Genomic DNA, 15,942 nt, shown 5'->3' on the forward strand with positions numbered 1-15,942 from the left:
ACAATGGGGCCTATAGGTGCTATCTCAATGCAGATAGCAATAACAATAATGAAACTGTCTCCAGCATGTCTGTTGAGCATAAAACTCACCTGATCATTTTTATAAGCACCAAAATTGTTTCCTGTAGTTTACTACAATTATTGTATCATTGAGAATGTTAAGGACAGTGACTTCTCACATGCGGTGGAGGGACCAGGAGCTGGCTAACTCTTGGCCAGTCATGTCAGCCAGCCTTCTCCATTTATTATCCCATGTCTGATAGATGAGAAGGGATGGGCAAGCAGAATACTACTGTGAAAATACCATCAATAGGTTAGTGGGGGAGAGTGGGCTGAATCTGTTGCTCTCCCCGCAGTACCTGGAAACTGCAGGAGATAGGAACAATATAGCCACACATTTCCAGAAAGCAAAGGAGAGGAGATGAGGCCAGCCAATCACCTCTGAAGATGATGGGAGTGTGGTGGACCACTGTCTCCCCCTTGAAAGACAATAAAAGCCAAGGGCACAGAGATTCTGGGAAAAGGGGATTCTGATTAGAAATAAGTGAGAAACTGACTCAAGAGTTGGATCAAAATTATAGGATTTCAGCTGAGATTTATGGTTCATAGGAATCAGAAATTGTGGAGCATAAACATCTGTGATTCAAAAGCAAATAATTTTTTTTAAAGAACCCCTGTGAAAAGAAACCAGTGGGAGTTTTAATCAATGGGAAACAGCTTGGGAGAAACTAAGGAATTTGGAAACTGAATTAGTGATTATATTTTGCAAACTGATTACCTCCAGATTTCCTTCCCCCCACCCCGTTTTTCCTAAAAAGAAAAAAACCCTAGAAAATAAAATGCAAACTCCTAACGTTACTACAACCTTAAAGTTCTGACATTAAGCACTCAACAGTATGGAAAGCCTAAACATTAAGGTTATGGCATCAAAGATTAACTTGGCCATGTTGCTTAATATGAGCATATAGTATTACCTCAATAAATAAGAAAGGAAAAACAGAGGAAAAATAGATTAGGTACTTACTAGCTGTAAGAAGCTGATGCCAATTACAAAATGGCTACATTAGAGCTGCAGTCGTTTGGCTTTCTCAAATTTAAAAGGCCAGCTCCAGAAAGCCATTCTGGTAAAAAAAAGAAAGTTGCTGTAAGAGGACATTCCACCTCCCTACCCCCTGCATAGAGTGTAGGAATCAGGAACTTGTTGTTCCTTGTTAAATATAAACTTCAACACATTATTCTTTATTATTAGTGGATACCAAAAAATATACAAGATATGTAACATGACAAAATTAATGTTGCTAGAGCAGCCTTTACTTTGGAATTCCTTGATTTCATGAGTGCTTGATCTTATAAGCTTAATATTGCAATAATGCTAGTTTTTAGCATGTCCTTATTATATCAACCGATAGTAAAATTTCCACGCCCTCTGTCATTCTGCTTACAGAATAAGCTCTGAGGCCACGTTGTTAAAAACATTAGGCTGATCTATTCTCAAAGGAGCTAATCAGCCAAGAATTCTTAAATGTGATGATATATGATTTATAAAGATTGTATCAATACACGTCAGATGGGTAGTGGAGAAAGCAGATTCAGATTCATTACAGGCCTTGATTAAGTTATGCCTAACTTTAGACACCTGAGTTGTCCCATTGATATCAATGGGACAGTGCAGGTGCTTAAAGCTGAACAACTTGCTATACTGAGATCTATAACAATACTCATTCCAAAAAACCTTTGAACCTTTTCCTGGTTTTGTTTTCTTCCCCCTGAGCTGTTTCTCTCAACCCCTACAGTAAATATATCATTGTAATGGAGGGCTGCGTACTTACCCTTTCCTCAGGATACGTACATAGCATGTTGGATTGCACCATAGTACTTCCACGATTGCACATATTGCACTCCTTTATTCTAACCACTCAATTATTCATGCCTTTTCAGACTCCAACTTTTTGTCTCCACTTTTACGTGGTTGATAACCTTACTTGACTTCATAAAGTTAATCCACAGCGAGGAATGAAAACAAAACAAACTTAAAAGTCTATTGAAAAGCAATATCAGATAATAGACAGAAAAAACTTCAGGGAAAAATCAAAACAAACAGTTAGTGACAAATTTATTGAAAGACCTATTTGATAAAACACATTTTTTCCACAACGCTGTCATAGAAAAATCCAGTTTCCTAGAAAGCTTGCATTTGGCAGCCTGATTTATTATCCACATATGTTGTTCAACATAAGGATCTCATATATCCTTGAAGGGGGGTACCCACTGGAAAAATATGAACTATAAAACGTGTAGTGAGACATGTAGGTCAAGTAATAAATCCAGTAGGATCATCCACGGCTAGTTTATGTTGTTTTGGAACGTTTCCCTCAATTCTTAGCTCATCCTACAGTGCAAACGTATGAAGATTTCAATGCTTTTTAAGGACATTGTCATAGGTTGTACCTCCAGGGCACCCCCAGGGGCTGAGGGCACGCACCTCTTTCATCACAAGTGTCCTCCTCTGTCTGTAGGCATTGCTGTAGAGCCAGTTTAGAGTGCAGTCCTCTGGCCATACGCCTTAGAAGAAGGGGGTTGCCATCTCCCTAGGCATAGTGCAATCTAAAATGGTGAGGGCAAACCAAATAACACTACAGCCCACAAAACAGTCCAGACTCACCCAGCAATTTCCCATAAGGGAAAAGATCAGTAGTCTCTGTGGAGGACATCTGGACACTTAATCCCCTGTTGTGCAAAGGACACAGGCTGTGCACCCTAGTTTCTAAATAAAAAGTGAAAAACAATGTAAAGAAGGTCTCTGCACTTTTTCAGATGGTCCAAGTGGCAGAAGCAGAAGTACCATTCTCCTGGTAAGCAGCCCCTGCTCTGCTTACCTCCGAGTATCACCTTGCACTGGGCTTGCATCCTCCCTCTCCAGGTTGACAGGTCTCTCAGGAATGCTGGATTGGGGCAGATGGTACCCAGAGGATCTCTTTAATAACTTTCTGGGATGGGAACCTGTCTCACCTTGGACCTGATGGTGCTCTCACTGAAATGCAGATGATATCACGATGGGAGGGGTTGCAAGGACTAAATAGAGGCTATCAATTACTTTTTAGCTCAAATGGTAGAGCTTTGAACTGAGGGTCCAGGGTTCAACGCCTGCTGTTGAAGCTCTTCTAGCAGAGGCCTAATTCTCACTGGAGTATGATTCTCCCCTCCATTTCTCATTCTCTGACCCCCAAAATGTGAGAGAGGAGTCACTGGTGGTTCGCATAGCTAAATGAATAGATGGGATCCCTGCAGACAATTTGTTGTGAAATTAGTATGGTGGAAAGGATGGCTCACATGAATAAAGGTGGGAAGGTGGGAAGCATCAAGTGTGTGTGTGTATCATTGTTTTCCAACCTGGGATGTGCCTGTCTCCCTGAAGGGATGCCAGACAAATCCAGGACTAGGGAGAGGTGTAGAGCAAAGCAGTGGGGGCAGGTGAAACTCCACAACTTTGAATCTGTCCCTGTCTCCACTGCAAATGCCTTGAAAGCTGCTACCTTCTCTCCCTGTCCCATAGTGGGAGGATCTTGTGGTGCACAGATTTCTCTCTTCTGCTCCCACAGGACTTAGCTCAGCCATGAGAGCACATGTGACCTGGCACGACTGTGGATCTGAGGGAGAGAAACAAGAGAGAAAGGAAAAGAAAAAAAAAAGTCAAAGGAGAAGGCAGGCAGAGAAGATTAGGGAAGAGAACATGGGTAGATAAAACAGAGATGGCAAAAGTTTGCTGGGACATGGTGCCAGAAAGCTGCCCATCTGCCACTCAGTTATAAGACGGGGTTAAAAAAAAGTTGGGAATAATTAATATACACGGGAAATAGTACATAGATAGATATCCCCATACACTGAGACATGCATGCATATAAGGGAAAGAGAGCTTTATAGAAATATTGTATATTTATCATCAATAAGCAATACATTAAAGTCTGATGTCACTCAGACATAAGTGCACAATAATGTGTTGATGTAAATGAAATACTGGGAATGATCAGAAATGATGCCCACATAGAACAATGTAAGTTAATTGCCACTATTATGCACCTTGTAGACTCAACACTCCATCTCCTCTCCCTTTACCCCCTTTTCCTCACAATGAATAAGAGAAAAAGAAAGGTAGGAAGGGAATAAAAATCACTACAGCATTCCTAAAGTTGCATGTACCTGTACGATAGCTGCAATTTTCCTTTCACTGCACACCCAGGTAAGGGCAAGTAGTCCAGAGTTCAGGGGTTGTAATTCTGTCCAGTCATTAAGTAGGCCACACAAGTGATGTGGGAGGGTCCTTCTCCCCACCTAGGTGATATCTAGGCATCCTGTAGCCTAAAATGATTGCTCTAAGTGTTTACTGTGTTTCCCTTTCTTCTCCCCGCCTCCAAATCTATAGATGCAGCAGCTTCGTCAGTTTTTAATGATCCCTCAGCTTCTTCTGTATTCATAAACAACACCACCATAATTCACTCACATAAGGGCTGGTTTTAAAGCAAAGGGGAGAGCTGTATACCCCCAAAATCTTTGTTTTTGCTGGCAAAACCTTTCTTAAAAGCAAAGCTGGGTAATTAAGATAAATACCGATCTTTTTCTACTCAGAATTCCACTGTTTGCTGCTTTCTAGCTGCTTCAAGCAAAATTATTTTGCCTCAAGATTGCCTTGCAGATAACTAAGGTGCTGTATGTCGGGGTTGATTATTGCCACATGGAAGCAGCCTCACAGAAATTAAAAAGCAAGTCAGCACTTGTAATGCAGACCTTGAAAGAGTATTTTATTGATTTATTTATTTATTCCTCCCGTCTATAAAAATTATGCTTATCTTAATCTCCAGGCACATGTACTAAAAGCTATAAAACTACATAGGTACATTATTCCGTTGACACAATACCAGCTAAAAATACTTGAACCACTTCCCTTCACACACTCAACCAGAGAAATTTAGTTAGACTTTGCCATGGGTTCTGAAGGCTCTGGCACAACAGGCAGTTTCTCAAGGAGACATTATTAAAGGTACACCTGCAAACTATCTTGATGTGCAAGATAAGAAGAACAATAATAGGCCAATATGGCTTCACCAGGAGCTCTTTTATGACTTGAAAATCAAAAAGGAGTCCTACAAAATGTGGAAACATGGATGAACTGCTAAGGAGGGGTACAAAAGAATAGCAGAAGTGTGTAGAAACAAAATCAGAAAGGCTAAGGCACAAAATGAGTTACATCTAACAAGGGTCATAAAAGGCAATAGGAAGGGATAGTTCAAATACATTAGGAGCAAGAAAAAGATGAAGGGAAGTGTAGGTCTACTATTTAGCATGGAAGGAGAGCTAATAACTGATTACATCAAAAAGGCTGAGGTGTTTAATGTCTATTTTGCTTCAGTCTTCACTAAAAAGGTTAAAGATGACCAGATACTCAACACAATTGGTATTAACAACAAAGGGGAAGGAATGCAAGCCAAAACAGGAAAAGAACAAGTTAAAGAATATTTAGATAAGTTAGATGTATTCAAGTTGACAGGGTCTGTTGAAATTCGTCCTAGGGTACTTAAGGAACTAGCTTAAGTAATCTTGGAACCATTAGCAATGATCTTTGAGAGCTCATGAAGGATGAGTGGGCTCCCAGAGGACTGAAGAAGGGCAAACATAGTATCAATCTGTAAAAAGGGGAACAAAAGAACCTAGGGAATTATAGAATAGTCAGTCTAACGTTGACACCTGGAAATATACTGGAACAAATTATTAAACAATCAATGTGTAAGCACCTAGAGGACAATAGGATTATAAGGAATATACAGCATGGATTTGTCAAGAACAAATCATACCAAAACAACCTAATTTCCTTCTTTAATAGGTTACTGGCCTATTGGATGCGGGAAAGCAGTAGACATGATATATCTTGATTTTAGTAAGGCTTTTGACATAGTCCAACATGACATTCTCATAAGCAAACTAGGGAAATGTGGTCTAGATGAAATTACTATAAGGATGGTGCACAGCTGGTTGAAAGACCAGTAGTTATCAATGGTTCACTTTCAAACTGGGGGGCGTGTCAAGTTGGATCCTGCAGGACTCAGTCCTGGGTCTGGTACTATTCAATATTTTCATAAATGACTTGTATAATGGAGTTGAAAATCACAGAATTATAGGAATGTAGGAGTGGACGAGATCTTGATAGATCATCTAGAGTAGTCCCCTGCAGGACTAAATATTACCTAGATCATCCCTGATAACCTGCCTTAAAAACCTCCAGAAATGGAGATTCCACAACCTAGTTAGGTAATTTGTTCCAGTGCTTAACTACCCTGACAGTAACTCCTCTTTATGACAATCTTTTATGTACTTGAAGACTGTTTTCTTGTCCCCCCTTAGTCTTCTCTTCTCCAACAAACCCAATTTTGTCAATCTTTCCTCATAGGTCAGGTTTTCTAGACCTTTAATCATTTTTGGTGCTTTCCCCTGGACTTTCTCCAATTTATCCACTTCTTCCCCAAAGTGTGGTGCCCAGAACTGGACAGAATACTTCAACTAATACCTTTTGAGGTGCTAAGTAGACTGGAAGAATTACTTTTTGTATCTTGTTTGCAACACTCCTGCTAATGCATCCCAGAATGATTGCTTTTTTTGCAACAGTACTATATTTTTGTTCATATTTAGTTTGTGATCCACTATAACCCTCAGATCCTTTTCTGCAGTATTCCTTCCTAGGCAGTCATTTCCTATTTTGTATTGTGCACTTGATTATTCCTTCCTACGTGTAGTGCTTTGCATTTGTCCTTATTGAATGTCATCCTATTTATTTCAGACCATTTCTCCAGTTTTTCCAGATGATTTTGAATTCTAATCCTGTCCTCCAAAATGTTTGCAACCCCCTGCAGCTTAGTATAGTCCTCAAATTTTATAAGTGTGTTCTCTATGCCACTCCCCACATCATTCATGAAGATACTGAATAGAACCAGACCCAGGACAGATCCCTGTGGGACCCCACTAGATAAGCCTTTCTAGCTTGATTGTAAACCAGTGATAACTTCTGAGTATGGTTTACCAACCATCTGTGCACCCACCTTATTGTAGGTTCATCTAGGCTTTATTTCTCTAGTTTGTTTATGAGAAGGTCATGTGAGACAGTATCAAAAGCCTTACAAAGTCGAGGTATATGACATCTACTGCTTTCCCTCATCCACAATTCTTGTTACCATGTCAGTGAAGGATGTGGTTAGGTTGATAAGATATGTTCTTGACAAATCCATGTTGACTATTGCTTACCACCTTATTTTCTTCCAGATGCTTACATTGATTGACTATTTGCACCATTATCTTTCCTGGAACGAAGTTAAGATGACTGGTCAATAATTCACTTTGTTGTCCTTATTCCCCTTTTTATAGATAGGCACTATATTTGCCATTTTCCAGTCCTCTGAAATCTCTCCCCTCCTCCACGAGTTCCCAAAGATTATTGCTAATGACTCAGAGATCTCTTCAGCCAGTTCCTTAAGTAGTCTAGGATGTATTTCATCAGATCCTGCTGACTTGAAGACATCTAACTAATTCTTAACTTGTTCTTTTTATATTTTAGCCTCAGATCCTACCCTATTTACATAGATGTTCACTCATAGAATGCTTTAAAACTTGCAGATGATATCAAGATGGGAGGGGTTGCAAGGACTTTAGAGGACAGGATTAGAATTCTAAATGACCTGGAGAAACTGGAGAATTGGCTGAATTCAACAAGATGAAATTCAATGAAGCTAAGTGCAAAAAACTTCACTTAGGAAGGAAAAATTAAATGCACAGCTACAAAGTGGTGAATAACTTGCTAAATCGTAGTATTGCTGAGAAGGATCTAGGGGTTATAGAGGATCACAGATTGAATATGAGTCAACAATGGGATGCAGTTACAAAAAAAAAAGGCTAATATCATTATGGGGTGTATTAACAAGAGTGTCGTATGTAAGACACAGGAGGTAATTGTCCCACTCTCCTCAGCACTGGTGAGGCCTCAGTTGGCTGGAGTACTGTGTCCAATTCTAGGCACCACAATTTAGTATACATGGGTCAAATTGGAGAAAGTCCAGAAGACAACAACAAAAAAGATTAAAGGTTTAAATTAAATTAAATTAAAGATTAAAGGCCTGTGAGGAAAGGTTAAAAAACCCAGGGATGTTTATTCTTACATAAACAAAACTGAGGAGGACCTCATAACACTGTAATGCACAAGGCTAAGGTGATTAATTTGTGTCCATGGGCATTGAAGGTAGGTCAAGAAGTAATGGGCTTAATCTGCAGCAAGGGAGACTTAGGTTAGATATTAGGAAAAGCTTTCTAACTATAAGGGTAGTTAAGCTCTGGAATGCTCTTCCAAGGGAGATTGTGGGATCCCCATCATTGGACATTTTAAAGAACAGGTTGGACAAACACCAATCAGGGATGACCTAGGTTTATTTGTTCCTGCCTCAGTGCAGGAGGCTGGACTTGGTGACTTCTTGAGGTCCCTTATAGACCTACATTTCTATAAATCAGTTCTTCAACCCAAATGAATTTTTTTTTCAACATTTTGATTCACCAAATATTGTAAGAAAATTGTTTGAAACATTCCCCCCACAACCAGTTTCTCAGAATTGCCAATGAACCAAAATAAATAAATACATAAATCAGTTATTCACACAGCTCTAACACAGAGGACCAGTTTGATTCTAGTGGTGAGTGGGGATAGCTCTCATTGAAGTGAACAGGATTTACTCCTGTTGAGTTTAGGGCTGAATTTGGTCCACTGTCTCAAAATCTGCTCAAGCTCATCTGAATCGCCTCCAAACAGCTGGCTCATACATGTGTGACTCCAAGACAGAACATTGTAAAATATTCACTAATTTAGGGTTACCATACGTCCGGGTTTCCCCGGACATGTCCGGCTTTTGGGTCTTTAAATAGCCGTCCGGGGGGAATTTGTCAAAAGCTAAAAATGTCCGGGATTTCCCCAGACGGCTATTTAAAGACCCAAAAGCGCTGACAGGGCAGCCGCGCCGGCTGAAAGCAGTACTGGGAGCAGCATGGAGCGGACGCGAGAGGCGGTTGCGGGCGGCCCGGCTCCCCCTGCCTGGGGCTCCCCTCGCCCGCCGGGGGGGTGCAGGCTCCTCCTCTGCAGCACTGCCCGCCGCGGGGCTGGGGCTCTCCCAGAGCTCTGCCCTGCACGCGCCCAGCACCCCCGGGGCTGCTCCTGCCTCCCTGGGCTGGCCCAGATCCCTTCCCCCGGGGGGCTGGGGTCCTGCTGCGGCTTGCGCCCCTCTGCTTCCTCCACGGGGCAGGCAGCCCCAGGGGGTTGAGGCTGTGCCACCCCTTTCCCAGCTTCCCCCTCCAGCAGCCCCCACACTGCCCTGCCGGGTCTGTTCAGCCCTCGGCCCCACCGGGTCCTGCCCTGCTTCAAGCAACCCCCACACACACACACCGTGCGGCGGCCCAGCCCGGGGGGACTGGGGGAGCCGCAGCAAAGCCCCTCCCGGAGCTGGTGCAGGAGACGAGCCTGGCTCTCAGCCCAGGCTCAGGCATCAGCCTGCAGCGGGGAGCGGAGCCCCCTCCCCCCCCGCTGGCTCGGCTCAGCCCAGCCCTCTCTAAGGGACAGGGACCCCACCGTGGCTCAGCCCGGCCTGGGGCATGTGCGGGTGTCACCTCTCCCCCACCTGGGGGGCCCGGCGAGGGGGGTGCTCGGCCCCATAGCAGCACAGAGGGGAGGCCAGCGATGCACCTTACGCTCTCCTGCACTGCCAGCCACGGTCTTGCCTCCTTTCCCCAGCTCTGCGAGGCACTGTACACCTCAGAGCAGCAAATGGTAGCAGATTCTGCTGTCTCCAAGCAGAGTCTAGCCCTGAGTGTTGTGTTTTCGGTTTGGTGCATTCACTCCTGATCTCCCTAGTAAAGTGTAACAAAAGCCCTTGGCATTCATTTTCTCAGTGTTTCTGGGAATACCCTTTTCAGTTTCATAGATTGATCTGGGATCTTTCTTTTGCTGTTTCCGGAGAGAACTGTTGACAGCAGGGAGATACGTCCCTGACTAGAGGGCAGGAAGCAAATTTGACTAGATCAGTTGTGACTTCCTTTTTATTTGTTACTATAAAAGGTATTACACACAAATAGATTGCTAATGAACTTCCACCTTTGGGTTTCTGGAAAACAACTCACTCTAATACTTGGAAGATGCAGGGACCTTTGGTCTTAAAAAATGAAACATCAGACTCATTAATTTGGGGGAAGTGCAGTGGTCCATTTATGAAATTTCTTAAAAACATGATTCAAAAAATCCTTCTGAGACTGTATTTTAATGCTGAGATCCCAATAGCCTTACTATAGAAATAGAAAGTAAAACAAAGACATTCTTGATCCAGGTCAATTAGAGCAGTGGTTGTCAATGTTTCCAGACTACTGTACCTCCTTCAGGAGGCTGATTTGTCTTGAGTACCCCACACTTAAAAAACTACTTGCTTACAAAATCAGACATAAAAATACAAGTATCACAGCACAGTATTACTGAAAAATTGCTTATTTTCTCATTTTTACCATATAAATTATCAAATAAATCACGACTCCCAGATTGAGAAACACTGGTATAGTATATAGAGCAGTATAAACAAGTCACTGTCTACGATGATGGTTGCATATGCTTCGATAATTAGTTTGGCAAGGCCTTCTATATCAAAGTTACACACATTTTTACACAATATCAGGCAAACCAGCTTGGATCTCTCACTATTCATGTCTCTGTACTAATTGTGCTCTGCATCATTTCACAAAAAAGTTATTTAACTGAGCTTGAAATTTGTCATTATACTGAGATTTCTAAAAATACCCTTCTAGAAAAACTTCCATTTGGTTTCCCAGTAAAGAAAATGACTTTATATAGCTTGTTTGTTTGAACTTCGAGGCCCATACAGTCCCTGAAATGACACTGCCTTGGTTAGTGTTGTGCCCCATTTCTCACAGTATTCATGATGGGTTGGATTGTCACAGCCCAGCTCAGCCACACAAGGGAGTAAATATTATCTTTTCCAAGTAGACAACGCTGATATGGGGATGCCTCTTTAAAGGAAGGCCCCGGAACAGGTATGGACAGGGGAGTCCCTCCAGTGGAGGGAGAGGTGAGTGTTAGAGGTAGGGTTACCATACGTCCGGATTTTCCCAGACATGTCCGGCTTTTTGGTCCTCAAATCCCCGTCCGGGAGGAATTTCCAAAAAGCCGAACATGTCCGGGAAAATAGGGAGGCATGGTAAGGGGACCGCCTCCTCCCCAGGCTCCAACTTTTCCGGCTCCCGCCGCTCTCCACCGCGGCAGGGGCCGAAGCAACTTTCCCGGTGCAGCAGCAGCCGGGGGGCGGGAGGGAGGAGGGGGAATGTGGGGTGCTCAGGGGACGGGGTGGAGTTGGGGTGGGGAAGGGGCGGAGTTGGGGCGGGGCGGGGAAGGGGGCGGGGAAGGGGCGGAGTTGGGGCAGGGGCGGGGTCCCGTGGAGTGTCCTCTTTTTGCACTATTGAAATATGGTAACCCTACACTAATTTCTCTCTCCATTGTACCATTTGTTTCTATTGGCATTTTAGTTGGGATTAGCTTTGATCTATTATACAGGAGTAATCCAATACTTGGATATACACCTCTACCTCGATATAATGCTGTCCTTGGGAGCCAAAAAATCTTACTGCGTTATATTGAACTTGCTTTGATCCACCGGAGTGCACAGCCCCGCCTCCCCTGAGCACTGCTTTACCACGTTATATCCGCATTTGTGTTATATCAGGTCACATTATATTGGGGTAGGGGTGTACCTACGTTTTTACAGTCTTAAAATGTAAATTTTTCTCATGTGTTAATTCTCTCTCCCAAAGACAGCAGTCACATTTTAATACTGAACTATATTGAATGTGTTGTATTTTTTAAAAGACAGTTAAAAATAATACAATTTATACAATAAAAAGCCCACAAAATAATTTGAGAAAGGATAGATTCCAGATTCTGGGCGTGACTGAGGGCTTTTTTTTAAGCATTTAGAGAGGTCAGTAATTTTCTTTGAGGTGTAAGAACAATTTACTGTGTTGTTTATTTATATTTTGACTGTGTATTTTAATTATTAGGTGGGCATTTACTATTTCAAGAAAGACCTGATGACTTCAAGTTCTTTGGGGCTTGGCTTTTAATATCAGTATAGGAATAGTTTAGTGCTTTATTGCAGGTTGGGTTTCCCATCACTACTATTACTAATCATATAATAATGTGTTCAGCCCAAATCCTGACCCCATGTACATGAATGTGGTGGGCAATAAAAAACCCCCACAGTGGGCAACAAGAGGTTAAGAAGCTGCTCTGGGCTCAGCCAGCCCTGCCTCACTTGCAAGAGTTGCACAAGCTTGAAGAGGAGTTGAAAGATAGCAGAACAGCTCACTTGTGGGCAGACAAGGGAAGAGAAAGGACCTCTACATTGCAGCTCCTGAGAAAAGAACTGAGGGAAGGCAGAATCTGTCCCATCAACAACTGCCTTAAGGTCCTTCCCTGAGGGAAGGGAGGACTGGCTTCTGATTGGCCCTGAGAAGGAAGCATTTCCTCCTCCCACATACTAACCCACTTTATGTGTGTTGATTTGCTGTGTTTGGTTTATGGACTACCCCTAAAGGGGAGAGACCTGAAACTAACTTGGCTGGAGGGACAAGGCATGAGAGGAGGCAGCTGCCGCTCCAAGAGGAAGATAGTTACCATGCTATGTCTGGCCACAAAGAGGTGCCACATGGTGAGCTGACCCCCTTCATGCTTTCCTGTACAGACTGTTAACAATAGATGGGTGGTAGGAAGTGACCCAGGGACAACAACCTTAAGGCATTCATGGGTGTCAGACCCTTTTGTTGCCCTCACATGGCCCTGGGCTGGAGCCCAAAGGAGTGGGAGGGCCTGGCTTCTCTTCCCAAAACCCCTATGCAGGTTGAAGGCCCTAAGCTCCTGACCACTGGACAATGCTCCCCACAAGCAAAGACCATCACAATTAGCATGCCCAAAATAGTGGGACCACTCTTTCCTTTGTGATGACAGCTATTGAGAAGAATCCATGGAGGTCCATTCAGCAGCCACATGTGTACCATGGATAAGTCTCCATGGCATGTCTCCACTGACATTTGGGAGATATTGTTTTGTGTCACTCAGCAGTGATTCCTCTGGCCAGTTAAGGAGTGGCACTAATAAATATAAAATGTGCAGTGTTCTCCCAATATTCCAGTTAATAAAACAATGCATTTTCAGTATATTTAATTCCATTTCTCCTGTGATTGGCTAATCCTCTAATGTTAAAACTGCAAATATGTAATATTGGTGTACACAGCACACTTGCTAAGCCATATAGGGACAATTTTTTCCAACCAACCATCTGTGCTTGCATGTGCTAGTTTATGCATATGCATGTGGTCACAAACCCTTAATTTGTACGCAAATGCCCACTGTCTGTTTGCATACAATGTGGTCAGTTTCTCAACTGATGCAAAACTGCATAGATCCATTGAGAATCCAGGTGGACAGGCAATTACTATCATATGGGTGAGTTGGGAATTCATTTCTAACCCCCTCTAGATAACCCCTGTCCAAGTGGGGGATTCCATGACCCACTGGACCAGGGCCGTCCAAGTACGAGGGTTGTAAGAGAAAAGAATGGGAGGATGATCTTTGAAATCAATGGAGATACACCAGTTAGACCCAGCTTTGAATCTAGCCCCTAACTTTGGGATTTGACCATGCAAACCGGCAAAAGCACACATTTTGCACATGCAAAAACCAGAGACCAGATGAAAATTATTCCCAGAGTTAAATGTGTGGTAATAAATAGAACAGTATTTTGGAGCTTATTTACATGTTACACAATATGAATAAAAGCCTTGAACACAAACAGATGAAATGAAAGAGTTTTTGATGATATTTCCTTTATCAAAATCTTTGAGATCTATCCTAGCCTCAACTGGCTCCAAAAAGTGCCTTAGCTTTTCACTGGGAGTAATAATTTTACTTTGAACCACTTCAGCCAGCCTGCAAATCATGATTGTGTCCTCAGCAGATGTTTCTGCTTTAAAAAATGCAATCCTTTTCTGTTAGGTTTCCAAGGAATGAATGCCAACAAAAATGTGATATGGAAACACATTGATACCAAGGATGAAATCCCCAGTGAACTCAAGAGCATATGAAAAACCCCAAATCCTTGCCCAGACTATCATCATTCTAGCCAGGAATTTAGAAATGCATAATGCACAGTAAATCTGAATCCTCCTGAGGATAGTATGGCTTGTGGACAGACTAGATGATCATAATGGTCCCTTCAAGCCTTAAAAAAAACCTCTCTCTGAATCTATAGTCTGTGTCTTTAAACCAATGTTGTTTCCAGTGTTGTTGTAGCCATGTTGGTCCCAGGATAAGAGATACAAGATTAGTAAGGTAATATCTTTTACTGGACCAACTTCTGCTGGTGGAAGAGATTAAACCACATACTGGATCATTACATGCGTCATCCAAAAAATCAGCTGTGAAATCCTTAACAAATATTACATCCACCACAATCTCTACACCACTAAGATAATAGCTGTACAGTCCCTGAAATCCCATCATCATATAGAGAGAACCCCATAACACAATTCACAGAGGAATTTAAGACTATCATCAAATCCTTCAGCAAACAACTCTAAGAGAAACTCTACAATATCATCCTGCACAAATCCATTCCAGGCTTTTACAAGATACACAAACAGGGGAACCCAGGCAGACCCATCATATCTGGCCACGACACAACAAATTTCCTTCAGAAACTCTACATGACAACATTAACAACCTCCCTCAAAACAGCATCCTTGCCAACGTGGATGTCATCTCCCTATACACCCACATCCCTCACTAGAATGGCAGGTCTACCTGACTCAAATATGTCCAGTAACTACAACATTAAGCGAAGAGTTATGTTCCTGAAAAATGCGACTTTAAGCGAAACGATGTTAAGGTAATCCAATTTCCTCATAAGAATGAATGTAAATGGGGAGGTTAGGTTCCAGGGAATTTTTTTTCACCAGACAAAAAACTATATATATATATATATATATATATACACACACACATACACACACACACAGTATAAGTTTTAAACAAACAATTTAATACTGTACACAGCAATGATGATTGTGAAGCTTGGTTGAGGTGGTGGTCAGAGGGTGGAAGAGGGTGGGATATTTCCCAGGGAATGCCTTACTGCTAAATGGTGAACTAGCATTTGTCTGAGCCCTCAAGGGTTAACACATTGTTGTTAATGTAGCCTCACACTCTACAAGGCAGCATGAATGGATGGAAGGGAGACACATACCCTGTGTGTGGGAGAGATAGAGAGATGCACATTGCCCCTTTAAGTATGCTGACCCCACTCTGAGTACATTGCCTTTAAAAAAATCAGGAAGTTGAGACAGCAGCTGTGGCCAGCAAGCTCTCTCAGTCCTGAGCCCTGTCCTCTCCCCACCCTGCTCTATATGGAGAAGGGGTAAGTGGGGGGCAGGAGTAGGGGGGAGGGGGACACCCTGACATTAGTCCCCTTCTTCCCCCCTCCCCTGCACAGCAAGCAGGAGGTTCCCGGGAGCAGCTCCGAGGCAGAGGGTCAGAGCAGCACATGGCAGTGGGGGGATGGACAGCTGAACTGCTGGCAATTGGTAGCCTGCTGGGCGGCTGCTGCCCAGGGAACTTAAGGGAGCGGGGAGCTGATAGAGGGGCTGCCAGTCCACACTGGTTCCTGCAAGCAGTGGACAAAGAAGGCGGCTGCCAAACAATGTTATAAGGGAGGATTGCACAACTTTAAATGAGCATGTTCCCTAATTGATCAGCAATGTAACAATGAAACAACGTTAACCGGGACGACTTTAAGTGAGGAGCTACTGTACAAGA

The sequence above is a fragment of the Terrapene carolina genome, unplaced genomic scaffold, assembly GCF_002925995.2.
Source record: "Terrapene carolina triunguis isolate 2854851 unplaced genomic scaffold, T_m_triunguis-2.0 Scaffold180, whole genome shotgun sequence".
NCBI lineage: Eukaryota > Metazoa > Chordata > Testudines > Emydidae > Terrapene > Terrapene triunguis.